This window comes from Pogona vitticeps, chromosome 5 (genome assembly GCF_051106095.1).
Source record: "Pogona vitticeps strain Pit_001003342236 chromosome 5, PviZW2.1, whole genome shotgun sequence".
Taxonomy (NCBI): Eukaryota; Metazoa; Chordata; class Lepidosauria; order Squamata; family Agamidae; genus Pogona; species Pogona vitticeps.
The window spans coordinates 54,677,305-54,703,806 of record NC_135787.1 but is presented as its reverse complement, the minus strand read 5'-3'; the positions used below and the strand labels follow the sequence as shown (position 1 = coordinate 54,703,806).

Here is a 26,502-nt window from a genome sequence, read left to right as displayed (position 1 = left end):
TCAGTCCGTTTGAACTTTTGTTTGGGAGAAGGGTGAAAGGGCCACTTGATTTAATCAAACAAAATTGGGAGCAGATCACCCAGGATGACCCACAAGATGTTGTGACATATATAGACTCTTTAATGAATGACCTAAAGAGAAACCTAGAGCTAGCAGCAGAAAACCTGCAAGCTCAGAAGGTCAGACAGAAAACCTGGTATGACCAGAAAGCCAGGGAGAGGCACTTTAACCCAGGGGAGGAAGTGCTTTGGCTTAGGCCCTGCAAAGAGAACAAACTGCAGCTGGGTAGCCCAGAAATAAAATACTTGGGTCACATAGTAGGGGGAGGAGTGATCCAACCCCCAGAGGCCAAGATAGAAGCCGTTCGTGATTGGCCCAGACCCAACACCAAGAAAAAAGTCAAATCATTTCTTGGGTTGGTGGGCTACTACAGAAAGTTCATCCCGAGGTTTAGCGAGATGGCGACTCCGCTGACCGATCTGACGCGGAAGAAGACTGATGACCGCATCCCGTGGACCAGCGACTGTGAGGAGGCATTCCAGAGGTTGAAGGAGGTGCTCATCAATTATCCAGTGCTGCGTGCTCCAGACTTCGACCGGGAGTTCATCATCTACACCGATGCGTCTAACAGCGGGGTAGGAGCAGTTCTTTGCCAGGAGGATGAAAATGGTGACCAGCATCCAGTGTCCTACCTGAGTAGGAAACTCCAGAAAGGTGAGAGACATCTGGCAACCGTGGAAAAGGGGTGCCTGGCCATAGTATACGCGATTCAGAAGGCCAAACCTTACATCTGGGGAAGACATTTTATTCTGTGCACTGACCACTCACCACTGCAGTGGTTAAAGACAATGAAAACCCACAATAGTAAACTTATGAGGTGGGCTTTAAACCTGCAAGATTTTGACTTTGAAGTGAAGGTTGTCAGAGGGTCAATGAACTGTGTTGCTGACGCCTTGTCAAGAAGACCCGAAGAATGAAGACGGCGAAGAAACCATGGACTATGTGTATATTTTGGTGACCAAAAGTTAATTGTACCTGTTTATTGATCAATCTTGGTTTGTATTAATAAAGGTAATTTAATGTAGTGTAAATGTTAATGTTTCAATGCCTAATTGATATGTTTAACCTAGAGGGTAAGTATGGGATTGTATGTTATTGTATAACTGTTTTTGTGTGTTTTGATCCTGGTTGTTTTTTTGGAGAAAAGCACTTTAGCTTTCCCCCTGCAAAACAACTTATAAAGAGGGGAGGTGTCACATACAGCACTGATGGTACCTGTCTGTCATGGGTTTGGAGGGAAAGTTCCATCCTATGGGGAGTGGAAGGCGGGACATCAGGGGGAGGAGCTGTACTGTATATATATGTGGAGCTTGTGTGGAGAAGTTAGAAGAAGCTGGAGTGGGAGTCTGTGTGTCAGACTGAGTACAACTGTGTGTCAGTTAGTACATACCTGATAGGTTCAGGTTTCTTTATAGGTAGCCAGAACTGATAGGTTCAGGGTCTGTGCTTTACTTTAAAGTGTTCTGTGTGAACCAAACTGTTGTATGTATGATTGAGACTAAGCCACGTTACAGTATCTTATTTACTTGATCTTTTTATTTACCCTGTTTGTTATTTAAATAAACCTTGTTCTTTTGTTTGTTAAAAATCCATTCCTGGTCTGTGTGACTCCTTATAGGGAATGGTTGGTGGCAGCTTAGTTAAAGTGTGGCATACTCCAGTAGGTCTGGGGTTGTCACATGAACATCTTCTGGGATGGATTAAATTCATAAATCGAGGCACCACTGTATGTTTTCTTCTTAATCTAAAATGGTGAAGAGATTGGGTGAAAACAAAAAGACTTTTTAAAAGACCAGAAAAATAGTGGAGAAAGTTTCTGTGCATTCTTAATGTTACCGTACCTTTTCAAGTATAAATGATTCAAAACAGAATAAGCAATGATGGGAGGAATCTTGAAGTACTGTCAATGATTATTACCTAATAGCTCCCTGTTCTTCTTTCAGAAGCTATGTTTAATTAGTTTATTTATTTATTTATTTACTCACTGTATAGATCTGTAGGCAATTTGCTGCCTTTGCAGGAGAAAGTGCTTTATACAAGTATTAAAAGATGTCGGCTCAGGCTGACATAATCCAATACAGTACAGTGAAAAGCAAAAACTTGAAAGCCAGGGACACATAGGGCTTAAAGACAGCTTTCACTTTCTTTGTACTGGAAATTCAAATAATTCAATGCCTAGTCAAGCAGATAGCAGAACCAGTTGGTGTTATTATAAAAAGAATATCTAAAAAACCTTGAATAGTACTGCAATTGCCTGGAAAGTCAAAAGGCTCTAAAGCAGCTGCAGAGTGAGGGGAAAACATTCTTGTTATGGTCATAAAAAGGACTCAGATAACTTCCTAGTTAGTAAAAGTTCAGACACTGACTTTGGTGGCTCCAGTTCTGAGGTGCCCTATACCAAAATGCTTTCTTGTTGCTCCCCTTACAGAGAAGTCTCCCTAAGGGTTTCTTGGCAGTGGCAATGTTCAGTGAGAGCTGCCATTTTAATTTCTACAGAGCCCCAGAGCACCTGCTGTAGGGTCAATGCAGGAGACTGCAGGAAAATAAAATGGAGGTGGAGAAGCTCAGTTGCCTAATTGTATGGGTCTGAAGCTGTTGGAACTGCTGGTGGACCCTGTGGCAGTATTGGGGTCATCGTTGCTGTCCTATTTATTTAAATATTTTACCTCACCTTTCTCCTAAAAGAGGACTCAAGGGGGCTTACATCATTATAAACACTATATTAAAAGCTAAAAATAGTAAATTATTCAAATATTAAAGAATCGATAGCATTATATTTAAAATCACTAAAAGCAGATTTAGAGGCAACCAAGTATCAACCATCTTGTTTATTGTCTAATAGCAGTCACGAAGGAAAAAAGCCTTTCCCTGCTTGTGAAATGACAGCAAATCTGAGGCCTGACTGACATCTAGTAGAAGGGAGTTCCAGACTCTGGGTCCAGTGACAGAGAAGGCCCTCTCCCATGTTCCCACCAAAAAGTACCTGTGAGGATGGTAGGACTGAGAGAAAGGTCTCCCTTGATTATCATAACACCTCAGCAGGCTTATGAAAGGAGATACAGTTTTGGAGATAGCTTGCACCCAAGCCATTTAGGACTTTATAGGATGTCACATACATGGAAGGAATTTAACTCTGATCAGGTGGTAGAAGCTATGAGTTATGTACTCACCAAGTAATCCATATATAAAGCAAACCGGCAAGGAAAGCAAGGAAAAACCCAAGTCTTCTACCATAATTCAAGAATGAAACCTAGAAGACACATCCATTTCCCCCTTCTCATAATCTGTTCTACATGGCTCCACACACAGAATGCCATGTTTTAACTGTTTACAGCAATGTTCATTTGCAGCACAAGTAAAATTCAGATCATAACACAAATTTCATGAATTTCCTTGCAGTTTAAAACAAACAAAAAAGAATCCCAGAATCTAGAGAATTGCATAACAAACTCTTCTGGTTTTGTCTCAGTGTGTTTTAAAGTTTAAAAAAAAAATCCTACTGAGTGTACCCAAAACCTTGTGCTTTTTAAAATCTTTATTTATAATTATTATTTCAATAGGAATCTAAGTCTCAAGCCACTAATTTTCACTGTACATGTTGTAAAAGAGTAAATATTTCATGTTTCCATTTTCCCAAGCAAAACAAAATTTACTGGATCCACTTTGTTTTTGCTGAGAGCAACAGACAGAGTGCACACTAGGACAGATCTGAAGCTGAGGCTCCAATACTTTGGCCATCTTATGAGAAGAGAAGACTCCCTGGAAAAGACCCTGATATTGGGAAAGTGTGAAGGCAAGAGGAGAAGGGGACGACAGAGGATGAGATGGTTGGACAGTGTCACCGAAGCTACCGACATGAATTTGAACCAACTCCGGGAGGCAGTGGAAGACAAGAGGGCCTGGCGTGCTCTGGTCCATGGGGTCACGAAGAGTCGGACAGACTTAACGACTAAACAACAACAAAAAACAGACAGAAATGTTCATGACTGCAATCTTTGCTTTATTTATGAACATACAAAAAGTCACAGATGCATTCTTGTAATATATAGATTTATCTTAGAATTGTTACATTTTAAATAGAAATGCCAGGGTTGCAGATGCAGGCATTTCCCATATATTTTTGTCATAGTCATCTATAAATTGTTCTCACTGAAGAGAATGTGAAAGGTTATGTTCTGCCACTGAATCCATCAATATTATTTTGTTATGTAAAATACGTAAAGCAATCAAAACATACAGAATCATCTGTATGTTTATTCACATCTACACATATGGAGTGGAGGATCTAATAATAACTAGGGAGAAAAAGTCTTTCAAACTAATCTCTCCAGTTAATTTATCTGGAATAGATACGATTGCCTGGAAGCAAGCCTGAGTCAGGTATACCCCCCCCCTCTCTCTCTCTCTCTCACACACACACACACACACAGAGAGAGAGAGAGAGAGAGAGAGAGAGAGAGAGAGAGAGAGAGGATGTGTCCCCTCAATCCTGCCTATCTCTAGCTGGCAGCCATACAAGCTGGAAATCACCCTTTTGCTTTAAATGGGTTTTTCTGCTTACAGAAGGTGTTGGTGGATTCCTCCTCTTGTAAATAATGGGCAGGGAGGAACTGTGTGCAGAAATGAATGTTCTATACTCCAATCTTTGACAATAAGATATGAGCCTTATTATTTTCCAGTTGCAACTCTAGGATTAGCTTCCTGTAACTTCACATGGCCCTGTACTCTGTTCTCAGATTCTGGCCCTGAAACCTCAGGGAGTAGGAAGCCACTGACCTGCCAAGCCTAACAGAAGATTCAAATGAAGGATGAACAAATGAGACTATTTCTAGCCTACATTGGTGTCACGATTCCATGTGGCCCCTGCTTATTTTACCAAAGAGCTCACCCTACGTGCCTCTCAGCTGCCACCAGTTGATTACATCAACATTGCCTATTATTAATAATAGATGTCCAGGCAATATACCATTTTAAAAGAATCGAATCGAATCAAATCAATCTCTCTCTCTCTCTCTCTCTCTCTCTCTCCCTCCAAACCCTATCTCCACTCCTTCTCCTCCTGCTGAGTCTCTTATATCTTGTGACTCCACCTCCAGCACTCCCATTGGTCTATGCAAATAGCATATGAATATTCATGACCTGGGCGGATGCCACAGTTGGGTTCACTTGGATCCAGTCATAATGCACTCCTCTCCTACTCCTGTGCCAGCTTGCAAATTATAACGAAACAACCAAAAACAGAGGTTTCTGGAGGCAATTTCCCCTGATACACATTCTGTACATGATTTCACCAATATTACCCAAGGGATGCATTTTTACATGTATTTTAATTCTGTTTTAATAATATATCCATCTTCCAGCAAAGATCTGTGTCACACAATTTGAAGATGTGCCTAGTTAAAAGGATAATCTTGTTTCTCTCCACATATTCACTTTGGGAAGCACATAATAGGTTGGTTTGCTTAAATACGTGACCCAAATGAATTTCCCAGTTCAGCTTGAATTCACAGGAGCCTTTGTACCTTCAACTGCGTAGGGCTGTGTACAAATTCTGATGTGATAAGAAGACCATTAAGGGTGGAGCCTGCAGGTACATCTCCTCCACAATTAAATATATTCCTACGAGGAACAGAGGCCTGAAGAGGTCTTCATCTAGGAGTACCTCATGACAGCTTTTCCTAAATGTAAGTATAAAACTTTAATTGCCAGCTTTAATGTCAGATTTTTCACTGCTTTATCTTCTCTTCTTCCTAGCTCTTTTTGCAGCTCCAAGCTACGGAAGGCAATTGAGTGAGCGCTCAGGATGCATATGCTCATGGCTCTGTTTATTGGCTTGAAAACACACAGTTGCTTTCTAAAGAGGGAGAGAGGAAATCAAGGGCTTTTAATATTTATGAAGCTGCGAATATCGCAGATCGTTGTCCTCAAGTGCATTCACACAGCCTTAAGGAAAGGAAAGAAATGTGATATCCCCTGGTTTTGGCAACTGCTTTAGCACACAAGAAAGGGTTATCATAGTTTTCCCACTCCCTGAAACAGTTTGTACAGCCTGAAGGAGAATTTGCAGAATTAAAAGCTCAACAAGTCTGAAAAATATCTGAAGCCTGAGTAGGTCTTCTTTACCGCAAGCACAGCAGCACAACACATACTAATGCATGTTCTAATTTTTGAACCAGTGATGCAAAGGCTCAGACAAAAAACAAAGCAACAACCTTTTGCTTTCCAGAAGAATTTCATAAATGCCATAAACATTTCTTGCGTGCCTTGTATTGCCTGGTCATTTGTCATCTTTGAAGGCCTTATATCTCCAGTAAATGAAGCTGTGTTGCCTAGAGGGCACAGACACAAGAACCTTCATCGGAATTTCAGTATATTTCATTCCGATAAGGATCAGGTGTAGAGTTGGTGACGAGCCCCATAAAAGTTCTTCCATACCTATCTCTAGGCCTCTTTTGGGCATCCACTGCAGATTATTCGTATAGCATTCAGCCCATGGATGATCCAAGAAGAAATAAAAATGTAAGTGTTCATATTATGCAGTAGCACATATCTAGACAAAGACACTATAATATACATAGAAACCAAACACAGTTGCGGATTTTCTGCCTCTTCCTGCTCCATCCTAACCTCCCCATGGTGATGGGGTTGGTCGGAAGAGAAGTGTAACCTCAATGAGCTAAATGGAGCGAAATTCAGTGGAAAGTGGTTAAACAATTCCTCCAGAGCTTTCTCATGGATATAGAGAGGTCAGGAATGGAGACCCCGTAATACAAGGGTGCACAACCTGCAGCCCATAGGCCACTTGTGCCTCATATAGCACTTTTTGTGAACACTGTTTAATTATCTTTTCTCCTCATGGGGTTCTCATGCCTTTGAGTTATACAGCTATTGGAGATGCAGTTTGGGACCATGTTACCTTTCAGAGTGTCTTTTCCCAAAGTCATCTATCATCTCCACTTGGCCCTCCCAGGAAATGCCCAGGAAATCATCCTTCAAAAGTAGGCCTTCTCTGCTGTGGCACCAGCACTCTGGAACCAACTCCCAGTAGAGCTGTACCTGACTCCTCACCCCCAACACTTAAAAGACTTTTGAAAACACTGCTTCACAGGAAACCCTGTCTGATGTGCTTCTCCTGCTTTTTCTTCTGTAATATGCCTCACATGCCAGGTTTTATCTTGCATTTTATGCCTCTTGGAGTTTCTGTGTTGAGTGTTTATTTATTTGTTTTATTTAATATACATTATTGCATTTTTATCCTGTTGTAAACTGCTCATAATAAATAGAGCATTGCACTAATGGGGCGGTATATAAATCAAATAAATAAATAAATAAATAAATAAATAAATAAATAAATAAATAAATAAATAAATAAATAAATAAATAAAAAATAAAAAATAAATATTCAACCCTCCACAATTAGGCTCCTATAAAGACTGTTGCCTGGAAATTAGCATGTGCAGAAGTCAATCACCTCCCCCAAAAGGAATTAAAACATTAATTTTAGAGGAAGGATAATTTAGACCCAGATGTAGCCCATCAGGACACCTACACTGTGCACACAGGTGCATTTTAAAAGACTGCAGGCACCCACTGAAGAGTTTTCAGATCTATAAACTAGCAATGTATGGAAGACACAAATGTGTTGTTAAAGCAAGGGAGCAAGAACAACAACAAATAATTGCCTATTTAAGAGAGGAAAGTTTCGCAATCTAGAGAACTTTAGTATGCCCACATATACCCAGAATATGCAGAGTATGCAAATCAATCACGAAAAATCCGCAGAAACATTCTGAGTACAGCAAAATAACATGCATTAACTACACAGCCCTGCTTATTTCACAGAGTCTAACATAATCAAACTGACTATGCTGAGCCTCATGCTCACATCCCATTTGCAAAACGGGACCAAATTTACTAAGAAAACTCAGGGTTGAGGTTGCAGTAAAAAACAAAATATTGTAGTAGACAGAGTATCAGGATAGGACCCACAAAAATATGGTTTCAGTTCCCCATTCAGTCACAGAAACTTACTGAGGAGTGTGGCAAAGGCGAACCACTTTCTGAACATCTGACATACCTTTAAACCTTATTAGGGTAGCTGTATGTGATTTGATGGCACTTAGCAGTCATTCAATAAAACAGCTTGACTGAATGGGCTAAGGAGCACTTCTTTATGCAGTATTTCATCAGCAGCACATGCACAGCATATGAATATCTTCTCAGGAGTCCTGCAGAAATTATTTTCAGATCACAACTCATGGAACTCACCGCTTACATGACCACTGATGATAGGAGTCAATCCCCCCCCCCAAAAAATAGAGTAGCTTTACTGTGCTCTGTTTTGCCTAGTGAGAACAAAACAGAAACAAAAGAGATGATGGCCATGTGAATTGAAGTCCCACACTGCTGGATAGCTCAGTGGTTTAGGTCATCTGGTTGAAAGCTCAGTTCCCCACTGTGCCTCCTTGACAGAGAGGGACTGGACTCAATGATCCATAGGGTCCCTTTCAACTGTGCAGTGATACTACAGTGGTGCCTCGCAAAGTGGCTTTCCTATGGCCGATCTTCGCTAGACAATGACGATTCTCCCCCATTGGAATGCATTAAACAGGTTTCACTGCATTCCAATGGGGAAAACACAATGATTTTGCTAAACAGCGATTTCAGTGGAACGGATTATCATCGTCTAGCGAGGCACCACTATACTTCTTCTACTGCTGCTGCTACTGCTGCTGCTACTACTATTTTTAGAAAAGTTCACGGCAGTGAACACCATGAACAGAAAGCAATCAGACCCTGGTTCATCTGAGAGAGCCTCCATTCAATGCACAATTGGGTTCAGTAACTTTTGCTACTGAGTGTTTTAGATTTGATGGAGGAAAATGCACAAGATTACAGATGTCTCTTTACATTTAGGAGAGCAGTCATGTATTTTTCTGTACTTTCATCATATTGGTGTGGTGGCCAAATATTTGCCCCCTGAGTCCTTGGCAAGTTGGGGTGAGACTGCAATATACCTTTTGCTACAGAACAGTGCTGGAAAATTTGACATGAGCACCCAAATAACTATCTCATTTGCATTCTGTTAATGAAGTTTTGACAGAAAAACCTCAAACAGCAGTGATTACAGTTTCTAGGATGATGCTTGTCCCTTTGTTCCTAGGCACCCATCCCACTTCACTGTGGTCCTGAGGTGTATTCCATTAATTATTTGATTTTAGAGTCACTTCAAAATAAAATACACTTACACGGCTAAGTAGTTAAAGTTTAATTTAAAAGCATCAGACCATGGCATAATTTTAGTTTAAAATGAACCTCCAAGCTGAGGCTAATTAAACTAACTTCTGGGTCACAAGGTACACATTTTCACACTTAAAGACTACTTAAAATTCTAAATAGCCTCACAGATACTGCCTTTGGGCTGTATCTTTTTAAACAGAGGAGAGCTCTGTTTATCAGAAGAAATTTGCAGTTTTATGCATGGCATTTGTTGGCATGCTTGGCAAAATAAGCTTAAGTGGGTTTGTGTTTAAATTGGTCTGTAATTTGAATGTAAAACATGCCTTGCCTGCATATGTCTTCTCAATGTTTGCCTTCCTTTGGCCACGCACATTAATCCCCTGACTTAAGTCATCACCAGTCTTTAAGGATGGGCAACACGACTGCTTTTTCTTCTCTATTCATCCCTCTGTTATTCCCCCTTTCTCTATAAATGGTGTTCCTTGGGGACAGTGTGGATCATGGAAATCTGTCATGCCCCTTGTACAGAGACGCTGTGTTAGTTATCATCACCATCAGATGAATGATAAACTGAACTGAAAAAGTTGTGGTGTTGAGTGCTCCTGTTCAGCTTTCTGCACTCCATGCCCATTCCCTTCTAGTTTTCTCTCTTCTCAACAGTCAGCCACCTTTCCTTACTAGATTATTAATTTTTTTTGAGGCAGGTTCCCCCTAAAGACTATACTTGTTTAGTTCTCACCTTGCTGATATTTTCCTTCTGTGTAAAGGCTACTGTTTTGGCTACATGAGAACCAACACTTGTAAAACAGAGGAGTCTGCAAAGATAATCACATAATCCCACAAGGTGCAAAAGAAACTAAGTGAAGGCTCCAAAGACCTTGTCAATTTTACTGAGAATGAAAATGAAGATGAGAAAGATGGTGATAAAAATTGCTTGGATGCAGATCCTCCAAATGGAACTCCATCCATGGGATGCTTTAGATGTGGAGGCAATTACTGCCAATTCTTCCATCCATCTGTGGAACAGCAAACCTGGATCCAAGTATATGATAACCACATTTATTCACTTCACATTTCAAATGCTCAAAAGGCCAAATGTACATTATTCCAACAATCCTTATCAAAATCTAATAAAGCCTACCAATATTCTTCTTCTATTGCAGACGGAGTGCAAGGATCAGAAAAATGAGGCCCTAGACTTACTTGAGCCCCAATGTTGCTGCCAAGATGGGTTCTCAGGCTCAGCAGGTGAGGGGAAGATGCTGGCAGCCACCTGGTCTGGAGGAGAAGAGAAGGGGCAACTGTGAGTGATTCCCCTGGTGTCTCCTGATTGGCCAGTGATAAATGAGGTTTCTTTGCTGGCCTTGTATTGGCTGGCGGGGGGCAGGGAGGAATTCTGAGGAAGACTGTAGGGCAGGCAGAACAGAAAAGGGGAGTTTTCACTCTGGTCCATCAGCCCTACATACAAATTGTGGCCTTGATCACCATCTGTCCAGAACACAGCTTGCCGGATTGAACAGTGGTGAGCATCGAGTGGCAAATGGGCTACTTAATGTACTGGATCCAATTCCACAATGCTGGCCAGGAACTGCTGCTGTAACTAATAAAGGTGAAGTCTTTTTTTTTCTGCCAACAGAATTGTGTATGTTGTTTACTTTCATGTAATTTAGAGAGCCTGGGGGTCCATTCAGTTAAAGACAGCAACAGAAGTTTGTTTATGGCTGCCTGATGAGTTCTTGGAAGATCTGCTCAGAACTAGGGATCTCTTAATTCTACAGAAAGAACACAGCTGAGAAATACAACCCCTGCATTCTTACTCTGCCCTGTTAAGTTCAGTGTGACTTACCAAATGCTGTAAAATACATAATAACAATTATGAGGCTATTAGGTTGATTCTGACCGATGGTTTCCCTCCTATGGTTTTCTAGGTATGCTCAGGAGTGCTCTTTATGGTGGTGCTCTGGAATTGTGCCACTTGCTCAAGATTACATAGCTCGAAAAACTGTAATCCCATTACTGGTATATGTTCTGGGTGATCCTGGTTGAACCTTCTCCTGGGAGGCACTCTAGGATTCAAACTCCTGGTCTTTGGCTCTATAACCAGGTGTTCCAACCCACTCAACTACACCAGCTTTAAAATACAGTATTTGCTGGCGTATAAGACTGCTTTTTTGCCCTGAAAAACATGCCTCCAAGTGGGGGGGTTGTCTTATACGCCGGGTGCACATCAGTTGGGATAGACATAGCTGCCCATATTGGCCTTCCAATGCTCTCCCGGTGCCCATAGTAGCCTCCCGATGCCTGCCCACCTCATTCTACATACCGTCCAGTATCACGTGATATCCAGTGTGGCTGCGGCGAGCATCAGCAGCGAGACAGGGTTGCCAGCCTTTTCGACGTGACTGGCCCGTTCTGCTCAGCGGGAAGCAGCGGCGCTCTGGCCTGGCCCTTGTCTACACAGAGCTCACACATGCGGACTTGCGGACTAGTGCCGGTCACAGGGAGATACAGGGGAGGCCGGAGGCGCTGCGGTCGCACTCCGGCCGTACAATGGTGACAATGAATAGCACCTTTTATTTGGTGTGTGGAAGGTGTGCGGAAGAGGGGGTAGTCTTATATGGCGAGTATATAACAAACTCTATATTTTGAGTGGAAATGTTGGGGGGTCGTCTTATACGCCCAGTCGTCTTATACGCCGGCAAATACTGTTTGGTTTACACGCTATGTTTCAAATCATTTTGATTTTATGAAAAACTGGTTACTTGGTTGCTTTTTACCATGTAGTCATTATAGTTCTGGACATTAATTGTGACAAGGAGGAAGAAATTAAGTACTGCCCACACAATGGTAAGAACAGCCTACCTCACAGGGTTGCTATTTCATTTATAAATACTCTTTCATTTATAAGTAACTCTGCAAAATAACAAGTGGTACATAAAAACATCACAACAGTGATTCATCCTTCGTATTACAGGCTATTTCTTTCATGCTACAAAGTTATGTAAAAATATTGGAGGAAACTTTGCTTTTTCTTTTAAGTTGTCTTCAGAATTCAGTCTTTGATCTCCATTAACTCAGTAGGTTTGGCTGGCAATTCAGCAAACCTAAAGGAATGTTCTCAGAAATGGAGCCCTTCATCTTTTAAACAGGCTCTCTGCTATTAAACAATAATGCTTTGCTCCGGCACTGTGGGATATTATCATACGAGTGTTTATAATCTTTGTGTTCATCTGCCGGCTCAGACCTTGCAGACTTTGATGTAATCTCATGCTCTGGAGGTGTCTTGATGTGTCAGTCTTCCCGCCACTCTTTTTTCTTCCTGAATTATAAATTCCATCCTGAAATGTGAGGACATCTGTTTATTGCCTTCTAAAGATATTTTGTGTGCGTGCATGTTATCTATAATGTAGAAACAGGGCTGTGCTGATTCATGCATTTTTTAACCTCTAGACTTAATTAGTGTCAGTGCGTCTGATGGACTACAGTACACCCGTTCCAATTAATTCAGGATCTGGCAGGTCAGGGTTTTCTACATTCTAAATGTGAAGCTGCCAGCTTGAAACTTCCTCGCTCTCATCACAGCAGCTCATGTTCAGCAACAAGTCTTGGAATGACCCTTCTGAGTATGGCTAGATGAAGGGCAGAGAGAAGTAGCCTTCAAGCGGTGGCCTCTTGTGCTCCTGCAGCGCTGTTAATAGTCAAGAGACTTGAAACAGCATGCCAAAGAGAGAAAAAGAAATGAAGAATACTAAAAAGAGAGATCTTTATAGTTGAGTGGAAGAGAAGAGATGTCGAAGCTAATTTGTAGAACTACTCACTGATTGGAAGGAAAATGATCTGGGCTGGAATGAAAACCATAACTTCTATGAAATGTGATGCCTGCTATAAGGTTTCTCCATGCTCCTTGAAACATACGTTGGTATCTAATTAAGGATTCTGCAGCAGCTAAGCTACTTCCCTTTATATATGTCAGCTGAGTCCTACTATTTTGAAGCTTTAGAAAACTTTCGAACTTGGAAAAGTGTCTCATCTTCTGAATAGTGGCCACTCAATAACCATGTGCACAGGTAGCCCTGCTGTTAGGCAGAGTACAGCAGTAGATGATGCATGGGCAAGGTGTGGAAGGAGGAAATAATGGATGTTGTATCAGAAAGGCTCTAAGTCTCCTAATGTAACCTCTTACGCTTACATGATGGGATACACTGGCCCATTGCAAGTGCTGGCATACAGTTCAACCACCAGCCTAGTGAAGCTGGAATGGATGCCATTTTGTTTTTTACCTCAGGCAGCAAAAATTCTTGGCTTGCTGTCTCATGTAAAAGAGAGCTAACCATGAGCTATTTTGTCACAGAAAAAAAGGGAAACAAAAGAGCTACACCTGAGCCTGAGGGGTAAATTTGTTGATTCCTTATGTTAACTCATAACCATCATATTAGCCAGTTACCTTATAGAGAAATGAGCATTTTTAAGAAAGACAGTGCAGTATCCCAAATAGCATTTTAGCTAGTTCAAGAGGCAGACAAGGGAACCATCTGAGTCAGCAGGTAGATATAACCTTACCAGATCACTGGGACAGACATATTCAACCAAAGGCAACACAACCATATATATCTCTTCGATGGTATCAACATGTACGTGTTTCAGTACTCTACTCAGTAACCAGCAGTGGAGAAAAATGCCAACTTCTGCTTACACCTTGTTTGCTAGATATGGTTGTCTTGCCTTCTCAATGCCATGTCTTGCAATCAAATTACTTATCACCTACTCTGTCCACCAGTGTGCTGTAAAAATAAAAGTTCACTATAATATAAATGCTATGTTTCTTTTTTGTTAATCCATGCCATAAGGTGAATAAATGAGAGAAAGAAAGCCTGATGAAATTCTTTTAAACCATAGAATTTATTCTTACAAGTACTAATCCTTTAGTAGTTTCAAAGGCTTTGAATTGAATGTCAAGAAACTGGGGAAAAAACTGTCAGCAACAACCTCAGCATATCTTTCACTCCAGCTTCTCCCATGGAAGGTGTGTTTCTTTGCTGGTGAAGGACTCTTGCTGTATTGTGACCTCATGATTAATTGTCTGCAGCCAAGTACAAAAATTCACCACGATGGATCATCCTCTGACATCAGCGTAATTGCCGGTCATAATCATTGGCAGTTTTTGTCACTTTGAGGAGCCACATGCCAACAGGCAAAGTTGAGGAGAAAGAAAAGTGTACATGAGAAGGCAAAGGAAGGTAACTCCATCTGAAATAGTTCCTGATTTCCTGCCCTTTATGATGCTTTGTGTTATGCAGCTCCACCAATCTCTTCCAAGGGTTAACAACTGTTCAGTTGTGAACAGTGGATCTAATTGTAAATAAAGGTTTCTGTAATGAAACCATAAGAAAAGCCCAGCTGGGTCAGAAAAAAAATACCCTCCATCTCTTATTGATTTGCTTGTTAATTGTTTGACTGAAAGAATATATGTTGTGGTCGAGTATGAATTGACTTACTGCTTTATTAGTTCTACTGCCCCAGTGAATTTTCATGGCTAAGCAGGGATTTGAACTCAGGCCTCCTAAATTCCATTCCATCTCTCTATCCACTACACCACATTGGGTATTGAAAGAATATATACCCCACTCTTTTGCAACAAGACCATCAGAGCAGCTTGCAGATCAATAATAAAAACTAAAGATAATCCCTTCTCCCAGGTTTACATTTTAAAGAAAATGACAGTGAAACAGTGGATGTGGGCAATTTCTCATTTCACAGAGACAGTGAATCTGCTCCATCTTGATAGAGCTATCCATGCTGCTGGACCTATTTTGGGGTAAGGTTTGGCACCCTGGATGCCTCCTGTAAAGTTTAGAGTAAAATCTGGAATGGATTCACTGCAACTGGGAAACTGGAGTCACCAGCTCTGTTGCACTGATGTGAAAAAGGGATATGGGGATGAGAAACCAAAAAAGCCAGGCTCCAACATATAATGATATATGGTTTTTAGAATAGTTGTGATCAGTTCTGATATGGGAAAACAGTTAATTTCATTATATAACCCTCTCCCTGCCTTCTATTCCACTATTAAGGGAGGAAAAACTTCTTTAGCCCCCCTTTTCCACACTACAAATACTTTTATAACTCTTTGTTATGCTTCCTCTTAACAATCTTTTTTTTTCAAAATGTAAAAGGAAACCTACTCTGAATATTTGCTTGTTATTCCTATAATGATGACAACAACAACAATCTACATATACGGAGATGAGGATATATATTTATGAACTACAAACCTGACACTGGGTTGGATTTCTGAGACAACTACTACTAAGACAACATATACATTAGACATGATAGAATCAAACTGCTTTGATGACTAGATTTCTACCAATCATCTGCTGAAACACTACTATAATAGTAGAATAGTACAGTGGTGCCTCGCATAACGAGCGCACCGTTTAACGACGAATCCGCATAGCGATCTATTTTTTGGGATCGCTAATGTGATCGCATTGCGATGTTTTAATAGCCTAAACATTGCATTGTGATGATCGGTAAGCGTTTCGCTTACCGATCTTCGCATTGCGATGTTTGCGGAACAGCTGATCGGCGGTTCCAAAATGGCCGCCGGGTACCCAAAATGGCTACCGCAACCATTTTCGTAGGATTTCCTTGCCTACTGAGGCGGGGAAAATGGAGGCGCTATGGAGGATCTTCGCATAACGGTGAGTTTTCGCCCCATAGGAACGCATTAAACAAAGTTTAATGCGTTTCTATGGGGTTCCCCCCCGCATTGCGATGTTTCCAGATAGCGACGATTAATCCGGAACGGATTAACGTCGCTATGCGGGGCACCACTGTATTTCTGAAACTGAAAGATGTGGAAGTACTAAAAATAATATCCTTGTCAGATCTATGTGAACATATCAAGCTGGATGACTGGAGTTTTCTGGCATGACAATATTAAAGATCTGTGTTATAGCTTCATAATTTTTTTAAAAAATATGCCATGCTGAATAAGGATACAGTATTACCACAAGACTCCTCAAGTTTTATTGTATTTTGTTCTTTGAAGGGTCTGCTTGTCAAGTAAATTATTTTGTAACAAACAGACGAAGTATATTTCAAATTATACTTCTTAGGTCATTTAATCCATTATCTGTCAGGATGGCAGACCATAGGAAGGAGTTGTTACAGAGTTTATAGTGTTGCTAGAGCAGTTGTATGTACGAACACATGAATACTGCATGAAACCATTGGTAGCACTGTCTGTGCTACTTGGAAGTTGCTTTCTAGGCACCCACAGGGATGCAAAGGAATCCGTGTTCTTCTGCATTCAAAGCACAGGCCTCTGGCATTGACCTGCCTCTCGTCCAGGAGCTCTGACAGAAAATGTATCTCTTTCCTTTTTCACAGGCCCATTTAAAATATCAGTGTTGTGTCTGCTGCTTCCCTCTGGTGAATATCAATGCTTCTTTAGTGATATAGACATGTTTTGATTATATGGACAACCCAGAATGCAGTAGCTATGATGGAAAAGGGTATATTAATGTGAGGACAAAAACATGATATAGGCAACTAGTGTGAAAAAAACATGTGTAAGTTACTAATGTCATGTGGAAAAGGACCACAATGTAGTATGGGACAAGATTATACTGTCACTGCAGTATACATACAAAGCATCTAGACCAGTGGTGGCGAACCTTTTTGGGCTCGCATGCAGCAGGTGGTGTGCCGCCACTGCAACAGCGGCGGCGACCCACCCGGAAGACCAGAACAGGAGGTGGCAGTTTAAGGGGGAATCATGCCAATGGATCCGGAAGTGGCAGTTTAAGGGGGAATCATACCGATGGACCTGGAACCGGAAATGGTGGTGGAAGGAGGAATCCCAGCTGCAGCCAGCTCATGAGGTTTGGCTGTGCGCGGGGGGGGGGGAGTAGCAACCTATGGCTCGCGTGCCAGAAGGGCTCCACATGCTAGCTGTGGCACGCATGCCATAGGTTCGCCATCACTAATCTAGACTCTGTAATTCTTGAAGATTTGTTCCCTGGCCTACTGGCTTACCTGATTGCAAACATTTAGAGTTTTTTCTCTTTCTCTTTGAATATCTGTACCAGAGATGAGAAAATTAAATTTTTTGGACTACAACTCTCACATAACCCCTTCGATGATACAGCTGTTGTCAAAAGACACTCTAAAGCAGTGGTCCCTAACCCTAACCCTTCCTCACCCTTATTATATCCTTCCTTTGAAGGTGGTGGTGGAAGCAGCAGTGGGGACCTCCTGTTTGTGTCTCTGATGCACTGAGCACACTAAGGGCCAAAGAACATGACACAAAGAACACCTCATTAGAAGCTAGGATTCCTCAAGAGCTGGAAGACACCTGTTTGTCATAGCACAAATTTTCCCCACATTCTGTAACTTGCAAAACAGCTTGCTTTATTTTGTGACTGTTATTTGGGCGATAAAAACAGACTTTGCAAATCTGGCAGTTCGCACCCAAAGCTCGGATGGCACCATGTGGCCGGAATGTGGACATGTTTCCAGCTTCTAGCAGGGAGCTATTTTGTGCTCTGATTTAACCCTGAATAACAACTATTGGAATCGTAATTCTCCAAACTGCTTACAGGGACTCAAAGAAGACAGGAATTCTTCTCCGAGAATATATTTAGTTCCACATGAATCTGGGCCATTTCAAACCTTTTATGATCATCTAACCTTCTTATCTGAACCTGGCTTATGAGAACTTTGTCTGCTGTTCTACTTAGTTCCGGTTTGCTCAAGTTTAGCGCTCCCGGCAGACAGGAGAAAATTAGGCACAAGAATAACTGGGGGTTGTTTTCAAACTGATGTTAAAAAAGTGAACCTGAGCTTCAATGAATATTCTTCCTTTCTCATTTTTGTTTCAAACAAAAGTGGAACAAGCATGTGGGATTCATTTTTGCAGCTCAGGAACTCTAGTGATTCAATATTCATCCATGAGGAGCTGCACTGAGAGTCACATACCTGGAGAATGACATCCACAGCGGTATGCACGATGCTTTTATGAACCCCACTGTTGACTACAGGAAGAACAAAGCCTAGCATTAGCTCTGCGGGGGCTCAGCGATTGCTGCAAAAGATCAGGTCAACAATTGTTGGGGTTGGATTCCCCCACCCACCCACATAAAAGAACAAACCCAAGAGGATAATTGTATGACATTGTATAATATTGTCTAACTGTGCAAGCCAAGATAATAAGGGTAATCAAATCTCATACTTCAAGGTGTGAAATAAATGTCTAATGATCAGAAAAGAATTCTGTCTCCTCCCTTGTCTAGAAAGATTGAGCACTGCCTGAATTAATTGTAGATTTGCACAGATTATAGGCTTTTCTTTTTCCTTTTTTTTCTTTTTGAATCGGGAACAGCAGCAATAGTATTGGTGGCCCAGTCCTAAATATGATTTCCTGGAAGCAAATTTTACTGAATTAAATGGGATTTACTTCCTACAGTAAGCCTGGTTATTATTGTAGATGGCTGAATCCAACTCTGCCTGTACTGTCACAGTTTGCTTCTCTGTCTGGAGGGCTACTTTCTTTCAAGACTCTTACATACTTGAGCCTCATGTGGCCATAGAGGTAAAAATTAATATTGAATTCCACCTTTGTTCTCTCTCTCTCTCTCTCTCTCAATCTCTCTCTCTCTCTCTCTCTCTCTCTCTCTCTCACACACACACACACACAGAGAAAACAAAGGTGGAATTCAATATTAATTTTTATTATCCTTTTAAGTTAAAATGTCAACTTTGTCACCAACAGCTGTTTGGGACCTTGGTACTTGTCTGACCATCTTCTGCCTGGTTTGGTTGCCCATCTGACTTGATCCTCACAGACCTCACACCTGTGGGTATTTACACCTCAAGAAGCTTTCTCAGTAGTGGCACCCTACTTGTGGAATTCTCTCCCTCCACATCTTTAAAAAGCTCCTAAAAACAGAACTGTTTAAGGAAGCTTTTTGGAAAGGTTCTCTCCAATTAATTGGGACAATGGAAGAAGAAGGTTGTGTTCTGAAATTTTTATTTGTTGCGATCTTGGTTTGTGTGTTTATTGTCATGATAGGTTAGTGTTTTAGAGCAATTTCATAATTTCTGTTTCTTTGTTGTACACTAACCATATTAGCAATTTGTAGATAGGTGGTATATACGTCAGTCAGTCAATCAATCAATAGCCTTAAGTATAGGGCACAATATGAATGAAACAAACAGGGAACAAAGGTTGTTCATTCACTGAGCACAACACTTGTACGCTGAAGGCACCAAGCCCTAGAATCTCCGGTTCAAAGAATCACCAGGGAAAACCTTTGCCTGAGACCATGCCAAAAAAGATAATCCTGGCTGAGAAGAACTACCATATTTTTCCATTTATAACACACCCCCATTTATAAGACCCCAATTTTCTAACCCCCAAATTAAGAAAACCTAGCTTTGAGGATTCAGCCTCAAAGCTCAGAAGTCAGACATTTTGTCTCTGTTGAATCATGAGCCTACAGACTCCACCTCCAAGGAGGTGTGTTCCAGTTGGTTTGTTCAGGGTCAGCTGACATCGGTTCCATAAGGCTCCTGATTGGAAGAAGCTAAGTCTCCTGACTGTAGAAAATTCAGCCTCGTGTCTGAAGGGAGTCTGTTTACAGAGGCAAGGTATGTACCGTATTGTTTTCTTCTCAGCTATCTCAGCTTACTTCTGTGTAAAGGATGCCCCTCAATATTTGGCGTATGATTTTAAAGAAAAGTAGTGTCTTATAGATGGAAAATTGTCTGACTCAGTATAAGGTAGATTGCTACACTCACAGATCTGGTTCATCAATTTATTGGATCAATTTCACATTCTCCATCTTCCAATTTTTTCCTATCTCTACCGCAAGATCTTTTCATTTTGCACATAAAGAAATGTGTGAATTTTGCTAGGTACCTATCAAAAACAAATGGAATGAAATGATCATTTGTGTTAGCCAAATTTGATACGTCCCAGCTGTTTCCAGCTTAAAAAGAATCATGTTGGATCTATCTGACATGGAACCATTGAAGACCTAGGCCAGGACTGTGTTGGTGTATGTTGTATGTTTACACTAGTGACTAGAGAAGTGATTGCACGTGTATGTGTATGTGAAAAGGCTATACACAAGGTGGAGTAGCACAAGTGGTGTTGTGCATGGAGAAGCATGCACATGGTTGTGTTTTCCAGAAGACCTTGTTCTGTGGTGCACCATGTCAGGGGCCTGACGCTTCCACTGCACAGCTGGTTGCAGGACCAGTCACAAAATAGCGTGATCCAGGTAACATATATCTGCATAAGGATGTTTTCAAGCTGGTCTTGGATTTTATTCTCCATGCCTGCATAGACAATTGGACAATTGTTGCAGCTTTTTCATCTTTATCCTACTTATACCTACTCACAGTCTAGCTCTATTAAGTAAAACTAAACAACGGTATGTGTTGTAACAGAAAGAGAACAGGAGTCATATTTATAATCTGCCAGAGTTCAAAGCATCTTCATTAAAAACAAAAAACACTTCACTGGACTATGGAAGGGATACTTTTGGCCTGAAGTCAAAATAAATTAAAACTGTCATTTATTTGGAAATAGCTCTGTTACAACTGACTATTTTTCGGTGTCAAGCCTTATCATGGTCTGAGATGATGGCTTATTTCTTATGAATAAAGGATACTATTTCTCCAGTCTTCAGGCTCCACATACCACATCACCTTCCTGAACTTTGGACTTGCTGGATACTGACAGCATACTTAAAGCCATTTCTTCTCAAGAACCTCTTGACTTCAGTACATGGCATCCTTTTTTTTCTTTTTTATAGTTTGCAAGGGGAGGAGAGACTTCAAGGACAAAAGAACAAAAACACCCTTTTCTCCCATATAGTATCTCTGCAATGTTATGTTTAGGCCTTTTTCCTCCCATTTTTCTGTGGCTGGTTGAGACAAAGGTGGCAGTCATGACCCAACTCATGTAGGAGTGATTCTGCTTGCTTCATTGGGAACACTTCAGAGGAAATGATTTTTGTACTGTAGGCTTTTTGTTTGTCTTCCAGGGTCCATAAGTGAGGAAGGTAGCTTTCTATGCAGCACATTAGGGTTCCTTGGACTAAAAGGATAGATAGTTTCAGTTTCCTTTCCTATCCACTTCCCACATTGTTAAAGCACTTGGCATATGAGAGCTGAGCAGAGCAGAGCCTTTAAACCAGAAACAGTTCTGTATTCCCTCATTTCTCTAACAGCTCTCATTGTAAGAGCAAAAGCTGAGTCATAGTCTTTGCATCACGGTGGGCTATTGTGTTCTTGTGCATAAGAATGAAAGCATTCAAACATTTTGTCACTGCTGAGTTTTCATGCACATTTTGCATTTGGGGATTAATTTTGTGAAAAATTCTCACAGGCAGTTTTTGTGCAAAACTGTTTGTCCATTGTACAGAGCTTTTATAGTATTTTAGAATAAAGGCGTTGGAAGGGACCTATAAAGCCGCTGAGTCCAACCCCTGATAAGTGCAGGATTCAAATTGAAGTATATACGACAAATAGTTGTCTAATTTTCTCTTGAACATGTGCAGCGTTGACGTGCTCACCACCTTCTGGGATAATTGGTTCCATTGTTGTACTGCTCTAACAGTTAGGAAAGTTTTCCTAGTATTCAAACAAAATCTGGCTTCCTGGAACTTGAGCCCATTATTATGTGTTCTGCACTCTGGGAGGATCAAGAACAGATTCAGCCCCTCCTCTGTATGACTGTCTTTCAAGTATCTGAAAAATGCTATCAGTCTTCTTTTCTCAAGGCGAAACATACCCAGTTCTTTCAGTCTTTCCTCATGGAACTTGGTTTCCAGCCCGATGATCATCCTTGTTGTCCTCCACTAAACTTACTCCAGTTTGTTGGCATCCTTCTTAAAGTGTGGTGTCCAGAACTTGACACATGAGGCATAATTAAGGCAGAATAGAAGGCAACTAGTACTTCATGGGATTTGGGGACTATAATTCTGTTAGTGTAGCCCCAAATAGCATTGACATGCTTGTTCACAAACTTGTTTGTGTAAAAATTGAGTAGGATACAGACATTTGTGTTTTGTGCAAAAAAACAACAACACTCCACACCTGTTTTATTCTGTGCAGATTCATGGTTTTTAACATATAAGAAGTTTTGGCAATAAATAAATAAATAAATAAATAAATAAATAAATAAATAAATAAATAAATAAATAAATAAATAAATAAATAAATAAATAAATAAATAAATAAATACTCTTTTTTATGAATGCTGCTGCTGATAAACCATGTAAGCAAGCAAGCCCTGATCTTTCTGCTTTTTCAGAAGAAAAATCTTGCAATAATTGACAGTTCATCTGATGTCCTGATGTTCCTTGTCTCCCTGTTGAACATGAGACAGTTTGTGAGTATTTGTTACATCCTTAAAGTTTTGATACAGAGAACAGGACTTGAGAGAAATTTCTTGACTTTTTGGTCAGAATCTCTCTGACTAGTTGAGCATGAAATGATGATTTGTATCTATTTTGTAACTTTAAGGTTACACAACTGTCTTCATAGGTAAGACTACTTCACAGGTAAGACTGCAGTGCAGATACTGTGTTGTGCTTCTATTTATATACTTTTAAAGTTGCAGCAAATTACAGACTAACATGAAAATGAATAGCACCCTATGGATATTTAATGAAGAAAATTCATCAAGAAAATAATCTATTCACCATGACCTTTTATTTTGTACTGATCTTTTGGTGTTTATCTTCAGTTTCTTAGGTGATAAGGATACTTAAATGGGAACAGTTTAATGGACAATAATAGCTGAAATCTGTTGCTTAGTGTAGTAAGTTGCACTAGAGTAGGCCTATTGGATCAATGAGAATTTGATGAGTGAACCCCTCTGTAAGTTCTGTTGATTCAGATGGGCCTACACTAATTGCAACTTACTTTAATATACAGTGTGGTCTTGACTTAAGAACGGCCTGAGTTAAGAACATTTTGACTTAAGAACCGCTCTCATAGGAAAATATTGACTTGACTTAAGTACTTAGATTTGAGTTAAGAACTGAAAAAAAAACCACGTGGGAGGCAGGGAAAGTGCAAAATGTGAACTTTCAGTTAACTGTTGGCCAGTGAAAAGGGTGCCTGTCTGCTTCCTCACTCCTCCCAGCGTTTAGAGAGTGGATTGGGAGACAGTCTTCAGACTGCCTGGTACTGTACTGCCTGGACTGTATTTTCCCTGCCTTCCCTGAACCTTTCTTGACCTAAGAAAAAAAGAAACAGAATATCCCCCTCTAGTGGTCAAAGGCAGAATAGCAGCTTCCCATTAGTTTCTATGGACGGGAAAGAGCCGATACGGATCAAATGGTTTTCAATGCATTCCTATGGGAAATGCAGATTTGACCTGCGAACTTTTTGACTTGAGAACCGCCTTCCAATACGGATTAAGTTCTCAAGTCAAGACCCCACTGTAGGAAGTTGCAACTAGAGCAGGCCCATTTGAATCAGTCATACCTATGGAAGAGCTATGGAAGAGCTGACCAAACAAATCCCCAATGATTCTGTGTGCCTACTAGTGTCACTTAGTACACCAAATAGCAGGATTTCAGCCAATACTCAGTGACAGGGCTCCCAGACTCTGTGTTGTCCTCACTAGCTACCGAGTGGTTTCAACTTTGATTAGTAAATTGGCAGGTGTTATGGGCAGAGGAGGAAGATAGATAAATAGGCAGCTTGCAATTGGGTCAATATCCTCCCTCCCAAAGTTGGGGTGAGGCACTGCTCCTGCTATGTTATACAAGTCACCTCTAGACCCACAACAGGCTATGATGGCCATCAGTGATGACACAGTGTTACTGACATGATAAGGCCAATATTTGTGACTTTGCATTTCCCAGCTATTTTGCAAGAGGCCTCTATAGGCTGTGCAGACTCTCATGCTACTTTGAAAGGGAAGGATAGCTGGTAACAACAATTATTCTCTGCTTATCTTGGGCTGCTTTTGGGGCAAGGTTTGGAGGAAGGGGTGTCAGAGCATTACCAACCCCCTTCCTTCTACAACCGAGAAAGGTATAGCAGGGCAGGGCCAATTTGTGCTTGGACAAAGTAAATCTTCCCAGCTGTATATGCAATATATGTAGTTTGGAGTAAAACCAAAAATCAAAGCTCATTATCAAATAACACATGTATGATGCATTTTGGAATACAAATATTTACACATAAACACAGACACACAACACATCATCATACACCCCAGAATGCTTAGCCACTTCCATCTATGTCTAATGTTGTGGATACCTAAGTATGGAATACCTTATAAAAGTTACTGTTTAGAACCACAGTTTGAGGAATCCCCAGCCATCATGGGGAAAAAATAAGATTTTCAAAGTTCTGATAACCCTTCTAAAGATGGTATCATTTTTGATGCACAAATAAATTGGAAGCTGAAGGAGAAGCACATTCTAAGGGGCTGCAGAGATTAAGTATTTATTTCTTCCCTCTTTGTGCCAATCTCTGTTGGCTTGGTGCTGGATGAGCATGGGTGTTTTCAGAGTTTCTGTCTACACTTATTCCTAAAAAATCCAACTTTTTTTCTTTTTAAGAGGGAAAATCAACCTCTGTTCTCATTAAGGAATGGTACAAAAATTATTTTTGAGCGAGTGCTTGTGGGCTTGCTGTAAAACTGATCTTCTTGACTAGATTTTGGGTGGGTTGTGTTGTTGTTGTTGTTTCTAAGTAGATTAATATGACTAGTGAACATTTCCAGTCCCTTTCAGTGAAGGCTCATTCCTCTTGCTAATCTATGCTGTTTCACAGTTGTTTCATAAATGATATGGGAAACCCATAAAACTCTTTAAAATCTATTTTCTGTGCTGATTTTGGGAGGGGTGGTTTACTAGATTAGCACCATCACTGAGAGCTTCTGATCTGAGCAGTGGGCTCGCCCCACTGCTATTTTTCTGCTGTAGGAAGCAGCTATCTTTCACAACAACAACTTGTTCAAAAACAGCGAGGGTACTCTTTAAAATGATCTCTGCTGGACTTTGGTTTTGTTTATTAGTGGATTAGTGCTAACATTGAAAACCTCTGACCCCAAGAAAGCCTCGTTGCCTGGTACAAAGTCAAACAAACAGATAGCAAAACAAAACACTTATGGCAGATAGTTTTTGAAAAGCCCAGAAAAACCAAGGTTTTTGTCAATGCTGGTTCTGATTTGAGCCTTGCATTCCATAAATCATCAAGAAAAATATCAGTATCATCAGCACACGGTCAAGTACATGTGGGGAAGCAAATGCTCTCCCTGGATGATTAAGCCCTGCATTGTAGCTTTCAGAAACTTAATGAAATTGAGTATCCTTTTAAATGAAGAAAATTAATATTACAGAAGGACAGCAGGAGAGCCTAATGACCACAGATTAACTGGCACTGACATTATTTCCTTCTGTCAGATAGCCCTGTGGAGGTAAACTAAAATGTTGGATCATAGGTTCCCAATCTTGGGGCCCCATGAAGATGTTCTTCATCTCCAGTGCCGAGATGCCCTGACCATGAACCATGCTACCTAGGGGTCTGGCATTTGGAGTCAAAGGACATCCGGGGCCCCAGGTTTGGGAACCACTGCTTTGAACAGATGCAACACAGAGAAGCTATACTCCTATAACTTTTAGCAGTTGGGTGGCAGAGTCATCATCGTGAAGAGTATGGCTTTGCTGCATCACAGGAGAACATAGGAAAGGAAAGCAACAGCTGCCCAAATTCTCTCAAGCACACCATTATTAAAGGTACAAAAAGCCTTTTGCCTGTGATTACCTTACCTCTGATAATGAAAGATAGAAAATAGCCATGATCATCAGTAGGGATTAAAATACAGTCTTTGGACCTTCATTCAAAGGTACTCCAAGTCTAAACCTTTGGCTCATGATTAAAATGTGTCAAAGATTAATCCAAGATAGTATACTTGAGATCACTCTGTAATCAGTAGCCACTTAGCACTCCTGAGTCACCCTCTTAGATCATGTTAACTCTTACTGTGGTCACATTTCTTTGATGTCTTTTCATCTTCAGAGGGAAATTAAAAATAATGATTAGGAGCACCACTTTAGCTATAATCCTCTTCTGAAAAATAAATAAATAAATAAATCCACCAACCATTTCCTACCTCTACAGTTATGGCTACAGCATCCTGAATGGCCATGGAAGTCAGAA

At 40.7% G+C, this 26,502-nt stretch overlaps 1 protein-coding gene and 1 long non-coding RNA gene across 5 annotated transcripts in view; one reads left to right on the top strand and one right to left on the bottom strand.

The window, feature by feature from the left end:
• The window catches only part of GALNTL6 (polypeptide N-acetylgalactosaminyltransferase like 6), a 640,150-nt gene that overhangs the window by 156,135 nt on the left and 457,513 nt on the right, over positions 1-26,502 (bottom strand). The window lies entirely within an intron of this gene.
• LOC144589387 (uncharacterized) lies at positions 4,596-26,436 on the top strand. Its single transcript, XR_013545467.1, has 2 exons — positions 4,596-5,744; positions 10,464-26,436. It is a non-coding gene; the product is annotated as an uncharacterized LOC144589387 (long non-coding RNA).